The following is a 10,365-nucleotide window of genomic DNA, read 5'->3' on the forward strand; positions in this document are numbered from 1 at the left end:
ATTCAATGCTATTTTTATCAAACTACCAATGATATTCTTCACAGAACTAGAAAAAACTATTTTAAAATTCATATGGAACCACAAAAAGTCCAAATAGCAAAACCAATTCTAAGCAAAAAGAACAAAGCAGGAGGCATCCCATTACCTGACCTCAAACTATACTACAGGGCCACATTAACCAAAATAGCATGGTACTGGTACAAAAGCAGACACATAGAACACAGTAGAGAGCCTAAAAATAAATCTGCACACCTACAACCACCTGATCTTTGACAAAACTGACAAAAATAAGCAATGGGGAAAGGACTTCCTACTCAATAAATGGTGCTGGGATAACAAGCTAGCCATATGCAGAATATTGAAACTCAACCCCTTCCTTACACCATATGCAAAAATCAACTCAAGATGGATTAAAGACTTAAATGTAAAACCCCAAACTGAAAATCCTGGAAGACAACCTAGGCAATACCATTCTGGACATAGGAAATGGCAAAGATTTCGTGATGAAGATGCCAAAAACAATCACAACAAAAGCAAAAATTGACAAACGGGATCTAATTAAATTAAAGAATGTCTGTTACTCAACAGAGTAAACAACCTGCATAATAGGAGAAAATATTTGCAAACTCTGCATCTGACAAAGGTCTAATATCCAGCATCCATAAGAAATTTAAACAAATTTACAAGAAAAAACAACCCCATTAAAAAGTAGGCAAAGGATATGAACAGACACTTTTCTTTTTTTTTTTTTTCTCTTTTCTTTTTTTTTTTTTTTTGAGATGGAGTCTTTCTCTGCCGCCCAGGCTGGAGTGCAATGGTGCAATCTTGGATCACTGCAACCTCTGCCTCCTGCATTCAAGTGATTCTCCTGACTCAGCCTCCCTTGTAGGTGGGATTACAGGCATGCGCCACCACACCCACCTAATTTTTGTGTTTTTAGTAGAGACAGGGTTTCACCATGTTGGCCAGGGTTGTCTTGAACTCCTGACCTCAGGTGATCTGCCGGCCTTGGCCTCTCAAAGTGCTGAGATGACAGGCGTGAGCCACCACGCCTGGCCAAACAGATACTTTTCAACAGAAGACATATGTGTGTCCAACAAGCCTACAACAAAAAGCTTAATATCGTTGATCATTAAAGAAATGCAAATGAAAACCACAATGAGATACCACCTCACACCAGTCAGAATGGCTACTGCTAAAAAGTCAAAAAATAACAGATGCTGGTGAGGTTGCAAAAAAAAAAAGGGAATGCTTATACACTGTTGGTGGAAATGTAAATTTGTGCAACTACTGTGGAAAGCAGTGTGGCTATTCCTCAAAGAGCTCAAAACAGAACTAGCATTTGACCCAGCAATCTCATTACTGAGTATATACCCAAAGGAATATAAGTTGTTCTACCATAAACATACATGCAGACTTATGTTCATTGTAGCACTATTCACAATAGCAAAGACATAGAATCAACCTAAATGCCCGTCAGTGGCAGATTGGATAAAGCAAATGTGGTACATAAACAACACAGAATACTATGTAGCCATTTAAAAGAACCAGATCATGTCCTTTGCAGGAAAATGCACAGAGCTGGAAGCCATTATCCTTAGCAAACTAACACAAAAATGGAGAACCAAATACCTCACGTTCTTACTTAGAAGTGGGAGCTAAATGATGAGAACACATGGACACAAAGAGGGAAACAACAGACACGGGGGCCTACTTGAGGCTGAAAGGTGGGAGGAGGGAGAAGATCAGAAGAAATAACCATTGGGTACTAGGCTTAGTACCTGGGTGATGAAATAATCTGTACCACAAACCCCTGTGACACAATTTATCTACAAAACAAACCTGCACATGTACCCCTGAACCTAGATACATTTTTTTAAAAAAAGAAAGGAAATCAGTATATCAAAGACATATCCACACTACTATGTTTATTGTAGCACTATTCACAATAGCCAAAACTTGAAAGCAACCTAAGTGTCCATCAACAGATGAATAGGTAAAGAAAATTTGATAGATATACACAATGGGGTACTATTCGCCATGAAAAAGAGTTATATCCTGTCATTTGCAACAACATGGATGGAACTGATGGTCACTGTGTTAAGTGAAATACGCCAAGCACAGAAAGACAAGGTTCACATGTTATCACTTACTTGTGGGAGCTAAACATGAAAACAATTAAACTTATAGAGATAGAGAGTAGAAGGATGGTTACCAGAGGCTGAGAAGGGTAGCAGTGGGTGGGGAGAAGTTGCAGATGGTTAATGGCTACAAAAATTAGTTAGAAAGAATGAATAAGATCTAGTATTTGACACTACAAAGGGTAACTATAGTCTATCATAATTTAGTTGTACATTTAAAAATAACTAAGAGCGGCCGGGCACGGTGGCTCATGCCTGTAATCCCAGCACTTTGGGAGGCCGAGGTGGGTAGATCACGAGGTCCGGAGATCTCGTGATTTAATTAAAAATTTAATTAAAAATTAAAAAAATTTCTCATCTCCAAGTTACTCCCCAACTGATTGCAACCATACCGATATTCCCATAAATAATAACTATAAATTCTAGACAAGGTACCAAAATAAACAACCTGAATGCACTGGAGGATAAAAAAATACAGATTTTGGAGGGAGTCAACACTTAAGGGAACTGCACTACCCAATGCTTGTGAAAATCCCAACATTAGTTGACACATGGAAGCAGAAAACTGCTTTGGGTGAGTTTCTATTTTCACAGCTTCTAGTCTAAGGGCAGAGAACATAGGCTATCTAAAGCTCCAATAGGGAAGTCACTGTCTTTCTGTCCTAAAGGACCTGAGGACAACCGCGGCAGCTGGAAAGTAATGGTGAAATCTCAGAAAGGAGAGTGCAGAGAGGACAAGCCTTAAATTCTGCAAATAAACTCTGCCCAAATCCCTGGATGACCCCTGAATTACATATGCAGGAGAGAAGTTCTAAGTAACCTAGTTAAAAATCTAAACTGAGTTTGAGGAGATGAATATCTCAATTACACTGATTTAATTATTACACATTGTATACAGGTATAAAAATATTACATGTACTCCCAAAATATGTGTAACTATTATATGTTCTTTTTTTTTTAAAGAACATAGAAATTTTAGTCAAGTAAAATAAATTGTTTCTTTTCTTTTTTTTTTTTTTTTTTTGAGACAGAGTCTCACCCTGTCTTCCAGGCTGGAATGCAGTGGCCTGATCTCAGCTCACTACAACCTCTGCCTCTTGGGTTCAAGTGATTCTCCTGCCTCAGCCTCCTGAGTAGCTGGGACTACAGGTGTCTGCCACCTTGCCCGGCTAATTTTTGTATTTTTAGTAGAGACAGGGTTTCACAATATTGGCCAGGCTGGTCTCAAACTCCCGACCTTGTGATTTGCCTGCCTCGGCCTCCCAAAGTGCTGGGATTACCAGCATGAGCCACTGCGCCCGGCCACTAAATTGTGTCTTGATCTTGGAAAGAAACAAAAAGAGCCCGAATTGAGATTTGAGAATCAAAGATTGCCTTTGCATCCGGCCAGTTAACTGCCTGCAACAAACAAACAAAAAAAAATCAATGGTTTTCAGAGGGAGCATCTATACAACATAATATTCACAATGTCTAGAATTCAATCCCAAATTACTTGACAAGCAAAGAAACAGATAAATGTGATCTTTTCTCAAGAGAAAATACAATCAAAAGCCCAATCCAAGATGACCCATATGTTGTAATTATTAGACAAGGATTTTAAAACACCTACTGTAATCATACATAATGATGTAAAGAAAAATACATATTAGTAATAAATAAACAAATGGAAAATCTCAGCAGATAAATAAAAACTATACAAATAAACCAGGATGAAATTCTAAAATTGATTAAAATATCTAAAATTAAAAATGAATAGCAGATAGAAGATGACAGAGGAGTCAGTGAATTTGAAGCTAGATCAACAGAAATTATCTAATCTGAAGAAAAAAATTAAAATAGAAGAGATCTTCAACATAAAAACGCCTAAGATATTTTTAATGCACCCCAAAGAAAGAGACAAAGAATGGGGCAGAAAAAAATCTTGCAAAAAAATGGCTGAAATTTCCCCCAATTTGGTGAAAGACATTAATTTACAGGCACAAGAAATTCAGCAAGCCCCAATCAGGATAAAGATGAAGAAAGCTATGCGTAGACAAATCATTGTCAAACTGCTGAAAACCAAAGATAAAAAGAAAACCTGATACCTGTCAGAGAAAAATGACAGGTTACATAAAGGGGAATGACAACTCAAATGACCATCTACTTCTCACCAGATACTATGGAGGCCAAATAACATTTGTAATATACTGAAAGAAAAAATAAACTGTCAACCCAGAATTCTACTTCCAGTGAAAATAGCCTTCAAGAATTGGGGCAAAATAAAGAAATTTTCAGATAAAAGAAATCTAAAAGAATTCGTTGCCAGCTGGGTGTGGTGGCTCACTCCTGTAATCCCGGCATTTTGGGAGGCTGAGGCAGGCAGATCACCTGAGGTCAGGAGTTCGAGACCAGCCTGGTCAACATGGTGAAACCCTGTCTCTACTAAAAATACAAATACTAGCCGGGCCTGGTGGTGAGTGCCTGTAATCTCAGCTACTCAGGGGACTGAGGCAGGAGAATCACTTGAACCCAGGAGGTGCAGGTTGCAGTGATCTGAGATCATGCCATTGTACTCCAGCCTCGTTGACAGAGTAAGACTCCATGTCAAAACAAACAAAACAAAACAAAAACACCACCACCAACAAAAAGAATTCATTGCCAAAAGACCTACACTACAAAATAAAAAGCGCTTTAGGCTGAAGGGAAATTAAAATGTATGGAAAGACCTTCAATAAAAACTCTGGACACTAAAGCTCAGGTGAGCTACCTGGCAGGTGATCATACATCAATGTGCTAGGAAGGTGATGCATCCCCAAGCATAAATTAAAATGGAATCTGAAAAAATATTCGAAGAATCCAAAAGAAGGCAGGAAAGGAGGAACACGGGAACAAAAAACAAGGGGCATACAGGAAAAATGACAATAATGTTGCAGACCTGAATTCAACCATATCAACAATTATATTAAATGTTAATATACTAAGCACTCCAATTAAAATACAAAATTGGACCCTGTTCACAAGATGGCGCCAAAAGCGAAGAAGGAAGCTCCTGCCCCTTCTAAAGCCGAAGCCAAAGCAAAGGCTTTAAAGGCCAAGAAGGCAGTGTTGAAAGGTGTCCACAGCCACATAAAAAAGAAGATCCACAAAAAAAGAAGATCCACCCACCTTCTGGTGGCCCAAGACACTGTGACTCTGAAGGTAGCCCAGATATCCTCAGGAGAGCACCCCCAGGAGAAACAAGCTTGACCACTATGCTATCATCAAGTTTCTGCTGACCCCTGAGTCTGCCATAAAGAAGACAGAAGACAACAACACACTTATGTTCATTCTGGATGTTAAAGCCAAAAAGCACCAGATCAAACAGGCCGTGAAGAAGCTCTGTGACACTGATGTGGCCACAGTCAACACCCTGATCAGCCTGACGGAGAGAAGAAGGCATATGTTCTACTGGCTCCTGATTACGATGCTTTGGACGTTACCAATGAAATTGTGATCATCTAAACTGAGTCCAGCTGGCTAATTCTAAATATATGTATATCTTTACACCATAAAAAAATATAGAATTGGAAGTAGCTCCCCAATTTACTGCTTGCTGAAGAAAAGGCATAGATCATCCATTCCCATTGCTTCCATACTCATATGAAATATTTGGTATATATCTACCCAAAAGTAATATGCTGTTCCACTCCCCTGTACTCTGCCTTCTGCCTCGAATGTCCTTCCTATCTCATACCACCCTCACCTCCAGCATTCAACACACACACACACACAAACACTTATACTCCCTCATGTCTTACCTTTCCATGAAGGTGATATGATCTGACCACTCCACTTACTCCAATTAAAATAGATCATATCTATGCATGGGTGAGATTATATCTTGCTATGCAAGCTCACTAAGAGCTGAGACTTCATTTTGTTTGTGATTGTAGCTCCTGAGCCAGGTGTATATAGGCTATTTAGCTATCAAAAACATTAATCAGTAATCAAAATTAAGTAGTGAATATGGTAGGCTGTTCCCCACTAATACAATTTATAATAACAAACTTGAATAGGGGAGTAATTCAACCCAGACTATGCCGTCTGCTTTATAAAATAATATCCTGCCAACTTGGCATGACATTGAATTTTTTTTCCTGACTGATACTGACATATTTGCTCAAACAAATTAATATTCTTCCTTTGATTCATTTTGTTTTGGAGGAAATAAGTTCAAATGTCAACATAAAAGCTGATCCTTCCAAATGAATTTTTATATCTTCATGATAACAAGATAATTAAGGAACAATAAACTTTTCTTTAACTTTGTCTTTTTTTTTTTAGACATAACCCTGGGCTCTGCATGGAGCCCTCTTTACTGAGATAGAAAAACAATGAGGTGCTGCTAAATATTTAAAAACCAGATCTTGGGGATCGGGAGATACTCTGATTTGTAGCATTTGCCCATTTCCGTGGTTTAAATACTCTCACTATGACCAATTTTAAGGTATCAACATGACCTTACAAATGGAACGTTAAGAAGAGCTGGACAGGTCGGGCGCAGTGGCTCATGCCTGTAATCCTAGCACTTTGGGAGACTGAGGCAGAAGGATCACGAGGTCAGGAGTTCAAGACCAGCCTGGCCAAGATGGTGAAACCCCATTTCTACTAAAAATACAAAAATTAGCCTGATGGGGTGGTGGACGCCTGCAATCCTAGCTACTCGGGAGACTGAGGCAGAGAATTGCTTGAATCTGGGGGGGTGGAGGTTGCAGTGAGCCAAGATGGCACCACTGCACTCCAGCCCAGGTGACAGAGCGAGACTCCATCTCAAAAAATAAAAATAAAAAATAAAAGAAGAAGAAGAAGAGATGGATACAATATCTCAGAGCCCGTGTGAATCATTGGAAGAAAGACGACACGATGTCAAGGACAGGGTAGGAAGAAACACAAGTTTCCATTTTTAAAAATTAAAACACTAGTTATTCTCTAAAATGAGAGTCTGAGTGGCTGTTCATTACCGCAACTTAACCATATGAGTAAGTTCACCCCAAATTCTGAGTGAAAAGACCCTGAAGCTCTACACTTTTTCTCTTTCACCTCCCCCTCCAACCATAAAAAGCAACAACAACAACAAAATTGACATATATGGTCATTTGTCCTGAGTTCCATGAGATTTGCAGCAACCAAGGGGACCATACCATGATCAAGCTATTAAAAAATTCGTCGGATGCAGCGGCACATTTCTGTAATCTCAGGACCTTGGAAGGCCGAGGTGGGAGGATCACTTGAGGCCAGTTCAAGACCAGCCTGGGTAACATAGTGGGACCCCATTTCTACAATTTTTTTTCAAGTTAGCTGGGTATGGTAGTGTGTGCCTGTAGTCTGTGTGAAGGCAGGAGGATTGCTTGAACCTGGGGGTTCGAGGCTGCAGTGAGCTATGATCACCACTGCACTCCAGCCTGAGTGACAGAGACAGACTTCATCTCTTTACCCAATATGTATAATCTGGGAAAAGGAGAAGGCTCATAACACTGACCCTTGTAAACATCAGGGAAGAGTCCTTCACATTTGGACTGTGATTGCTGATTGGACAGGAATGGGTTGGTGGGGGAAGTGGGTGAGATGTTTTAACTAGGAAAAAGAAAAAAAAAAAAAAAACTATGAATGTGTGAAAAGAGACTTCTCACAGAAAGAAAGGAAGAGAAAAGTACTGGTCACCCCCCACACAGAGAGAATGCGATGGAGTTGCTCTTTCTTGCCATGAGTTTAATGACACGCTTCCTTCCCCTTCGTATGCCAACTAAGCAGCAGCCAGCAGGTCATTCCCCGTCTTTGCTGCCCAGCCAGGCCTACAGTCTTCCCCAAACACAGTCACAGATATTCCCAGGCTTGAATGCCATCCAGAGACTAGCTATCTGATGCAATTGCCTGTGGTCTGACAAACGAACTCCCATCCAAACACGTTGTGCTTGTGGAGTCTGACTATATGATCACATCTCCCAGGACTCAGGCCCACTCTGACCACATGATTCTTCTAAAGACACCACCGACAGAAGTATGTGCAATTGCACCATATAATTTTTGTCTGGGAAGTGAAATATCTCTGATGTTACATCATCTTCCTTAGCGTAGTGATCCCTTAAAAGAAGAAAGCCTAAATAAGATCCCTTCTCAAAGCCAAACTATTAAAACAATCCTTTTTAAATATTGTCTCCTGTCTTCCATGCTGTACAAGTACAGCTTTCACACAATTCCTCTTCTGATCTTCAAAACAGTGCACGGAGGGGTGTATTATTCCTGTGTCCTAGTCCAGCCAGGACTTCCTGCTCCCCTTTTCCCCCCATTCCTGCAAAGGTGACATGGCCAGCCCGGCCAATTCACATCTGAGAGACTGGCTTCCTGTGACAACCTTCATCCCCCTCCCCGACCCACAGGCCTGACACAAAGAGACTGCCGGAAACTCCCAACAACGGCCAAGCGGGTAGCCACAGTGTCCTGGAAAGGAATTCTAAGCCCACAACAGAGCGTTTCTCATCTAGTTTTTTTTTTTTTTTTATGGGATTGGGGTTGGCGACCAGCCAAAGACGGGTGGCAGAATGATGAAATCATACAAGCCCACAGAACCGATTGATGTTGTAGTGGAAATGGGGACAGGCTTTTGTGCTAACCAGAATGTTCCTGCATACAGTGTCTGATTAATAATAGTGATGGCTCAGGAACAGCCATGAGAATCAAAGAGAAACATTGCTGTATCTGTAATAGTCCATTTTTTTAAAGAGCATATATACATATATTCGTTATGAAATCTAAGTTATCTTGAGAAATGAAAAGAAAATGGCCATCGCTGCCGCTTTGAGAGCCCTCCAACTCGGGGGTGTTGTGTGGGTTGGGGTAGATTTCTAACTCCCTACTTAATTATCTCAAAACACCCCATCCATTCGGGTCAGCCAGCATTTGACTGCCTGCTACTGCGAAGCTCAGTACCGCACTCTGCCTAATAAGCACAAAGCCCGCGGGTCTCTCCAGGAAGGCAGGGGTGGTGGGTCAGAAAGAGCTGGCTCTCAAATCGCCCATGCCTGCGATTGGATGGGGAGGAGTTGAGACAACAGACACACGGCCAACTAACCAAAGCCAGAGACGAAGGAGGTAGGTTCTAGACCAGTGTTGGCATAGGAGTTGGTCCTAAAGAACTGCTGGGATTTTGATGAGGAAGGGAAGGTGTAGTGTGGGTGGGACAGTCTGCAGGAGGAAACATCTTGAAAGAAAATTAGGATGTCGATGAGAAGCAACCTATGGTCACTTCTAATTCTGCCCCTATCCCCTGGCCACACATTCCATTCCTCTAAGATGTCCAGTCTCTACATCCCTGCCACCACCCCATCCCATCTCAGCAGGAGACAATATGTGAAAAGAAAGCTCTTCATTTTTCTTTCTTTTCCATTTCTTTCTTTCTTTCTCTTTTTTTTTTTTTTTTTTTGTAACAGAGTCTCACTCTGTTGCCCAGGCTGGAGTGAGGTGGCGTGATCTCAGCTCACTGCAGAGTCCGCCCTGGGTTCACGTCATTCTTCTGCCTTAGCCTCCCGAGTAGCTGGGACTACTGGCACCCACCACCTCGCCCGGCTAATTTTTTGTATTTTTTTAGTAGAGACGGAGTTTCACCGTATTAGCCACGATGGTCTCGATCTCCTGACCTCGTGATCCACCTGCCTCAGCCTCTCAAAGGGCTGGGATTACAGGCTTGAGCCACCACGCACGGCCCTCTTTTTTTTTTTTTTTTTTTTTTTTTTTTGAGACAGAGTCTCGTTCTGTTGCCCAGGCTGGAGTGCAGTGGCGCAATCTTGGCTCACTGCAACCTCCACCTCCTGGGTTCAAGCGATTCTCCTGCCTCAGCCTCCTGAGTAGCTAGGATTATAGGCAAGCACTACCATACCCGGCTAATTTTTGTATTTTTAGTAGAGACGAGCTTTCACCGTGTTGGTCAGGCTGGTCTCGAACTCCTGATCTTGTGATCCGCCCACCTCGGCCTCCCAAAGTGCTGGGATTACAGGCATGAGCCATCACGCCCAGCCCACTCATTTTTCATTCTTGATATTGACAGACTGCCCAGAGACAGACAGGAGTGGATAGTGAGGGTCAGAAGGATTAAGGAGCTTGCCTAGCTGATGAGGAAGGGAACAAGATAAGATGCAAACCTCAGTCTCTGACTCTCAGCCAAGTGCTCCCTACCCCAATTAGCTGTCAGATGAGGTGGATGGGGTCTTGG

The 10,365-nt window shown here is 41.5% G+C and overlaps 1 pseudogene; it reads left to right on the top strand.

The window, feature by feature from the left end:
* Positions 1–5,141: 5,141 nt before the first annotated feature.
* Positions 5,142–5,621, top strand: LOC134738680 (large ribosomal subunit protein uL23-like; annotated as a pseudogene).
* The last annotated feature ends 4,744 nt before the right edge of the window (positions 5,622–10,365 follow it).

The sequence above is a fragment of the Pongo pygmaeus genome, chromosome 19 (assembly GCF_028885625.2).
Source record: "Pongo pygmaeus isolate AG05252 chromosome 19, NHGRI_mPonPyg2-v2.0_pri, whole genome shotgun sequence".
Taxonomy (NCBI): Eukaryota; Metazoa; Chordata; class Mammalia; order Primates; family Hominidae; genus Pongo; species Pongo pygmaeus.